The sequence below is a fragment of the Onychomys torridus genome, chromosome 1, assembly GCF_903995425.1.
Source record: "Onychomys torridus chromosome 1, mOncTor1.1, whole genome shotgun sequence".
Taxonomy (NCBI): Eukaryota; Metazoa; Chordata; class Mammalia; order Rodentia; family Cricetidae; genus Onychomys; species Onychomys torridus.
The window spans coordinates 43,317,831-43,320,153 of NC_050443.1; the positions used below are offsets into that span (position 1 = coordinate 43,317,831).

Genomic DNA, 2,323 nt, shown 5'->3' on the forward strand with positions numbered 1-2,323 from the left:
CTTCTTGACCCTAATACTTCTATTTGTGTGCCTGAAATTCCATATCGGGTTGGGTGGGGATGGTAATAGGAGGGATCATGTTGAGGGAGGTTGGAGGGAATGAGTACAGGGAGAACAAACCAGAATAATGAGGCATCTCCAAAATAGCCAGAAACCTAGTTCAATGGAAACGCCTAAATATCTATGAGGGTGACCCTAGCTTAGACTCCTAGCAATGGCAGATATGCAACCTGAACTGGTTATCTATTGTAACCAGGTGTAGTGGGTAGCCATCCCAGCCTTGGCCTGGAAATTCCAATCCCCATTGAGGCCTCGTAATGGTCACGCCCACAAGGCGTGGCTGAGGGAGGAGGCTGAAGATGCAGGATGGAGAGGAGAGGCTTCTCTTAGTTCCAGGACCTGGACGCTGGAGGTAGACCAAGCAGAGTTCTCCAGAGAACACCACCGGACTGCGCCATACCTTTCCCAGACCCTGCAACCTATTCCTTCATTTGTAAGTTACCCCACAAAATAAACCTCCCTTTTAACTATGTGGAGTGGCCTTAATATTTTCACCAATATCTGGTGCCCAACATGGGGCACGAACCCATGACCCTGAGATTAAGAGTCTCATGCTCTACCGACTGAGCTAGCCAGGCATGGTTCCAGTGGAGGAACTGGGACACCAATCCAGCCACAAAACGTTTGACCTACAATTTTTCCTGTCTACAGAATATGCTGGGGTAAATATTACACAGAAACTGTGAGAGTGCCCAGCCAACGACTAGTCCAGCTTGAGTCCCATACTATGAGAGGGAGCTCACCCCTGACACTATGTGGAGGTCTTGGACCCAGAGGTTGGATAGTTCAGAGACCTAGAATAGAACAAAACATGACTGACAAAAAAAGAAAAAACGTCAATGATATGATTCCTAATGATATTCTGCTATATTCATAGATTGTTGCTATATCAACTGTCATCATAGAGGCTTCATCTAGCAACTGATGAAAACAGATACAGAGACCCACAAGCAAACATTAGAGAGAGCTCTAGGAATCCTGCAGAAGAGTTGAGGAGGAAAGGTTGTATGAGCCAAAGAGATGAAGGACATCACAAGAAATCCCATAGAATCCACTCACCTCAGTTTATATGGTCTCACAGAGACTGAGCTAACAGCTAGGGAGCCTGCATGGGCTGCCATAAACCCTCTGCATTATAAATTACAGACTACACTTCTTGTGGGTTTCCTAACAGTATTTGAACTTGATATTCCATGGTTGATATACCATATATCCATGGGAGGCCTGCCCTTTCCAGTATTGTTCAAATCATGCCAGTTTTATACATGAAATCAATTGAATGCCTACTGCACCCTTGTCAAGTAGTCATCATTTGCTTTTATTTTCTTTTTGACACAAGGTCTTACTATGTGCCTCAGGCTAGGGCTGCCTGACACTCATGGGACTTCTCTCATTTCCACCCCTTAGTAACCTTCCACTAAGATTATTGCCATGGTCTACTGTGCATGGAACCGTTTCTACTATCACTGTTAATACTCCTTTGCTGACCAAACATGTTCAAGTGTAAAACTAACACTTGTGACACAAATGTGTCAGGTAACTAGTGGAGGAAGTGAATACAAACCAGAAAGAGAGATATATAAAACTAGTGCTTGTTGAACAGCAGACCTGCATGAATGATCTGTTTGGTGTTTTGTTCTGAAGACATCCAAGAAGAATGACGAACCTTTGTGCTGCTTCTCAACCTGCTTCCCTGCTATTTCTCAATTTCACAGACTCTTAACAAAAGCCTACCCAGAAACAATAAGGGATGCTTAGTTTTAGTTGATATGGATAATTTAGAGCACCAAAGAACTGAGAAATTCTGTGTCAATGAAGATCACCACACTGAGCAGTTTCTGTCATATTCATTTTATTTATAATTCGAAATTACCAAAGAGTCGATAAAATTACTTCTGATATATTGTACAAGGCTTATAGGAAATGTAAATTATAAAACTAGGTATCCTATATATTTCATTATTTGTGTGGAGATAATTCTGAATTCCAAGCATACCTATTCAGATAAAAAAAATTCTCAACTTTCTTCTGTTTTAAATTGAAAATAGATTCTTCTCTCATACAATATACACCAACCACAGTTTCCCATCCTTCCACTCCCCCTAGTAACCCCCCAGATCCACTCTCCCTCTGTTTCCCCTTCAGAAAAGAGCAGACCTCTAAGAGATGATAGCCAAACAGGACTAAACAAGATATAATAATACAAGGAAAAGCCCTCATATGGAGCCCAGGCAAGGCAAGCCAATAGGTGAAGTGTCCTAAG

General features: G+C 42.3%; 1 non-coding gene across 1 annotated transcript; it reads right to left on the reverse strand.

The window, feature by feature from the left end:
* Positions 1–565: 565 nt before the first annotated feature.
* Positions 566–638, reverse strand: Trnak-cuu. Its single transcript has one exon. It is a non-coding gene; the product is annotated as a tRNA-Lys (tRNA).
* Between the last annotated feature and the right edge of the window lie 1,685 nt (positions 639–2,323).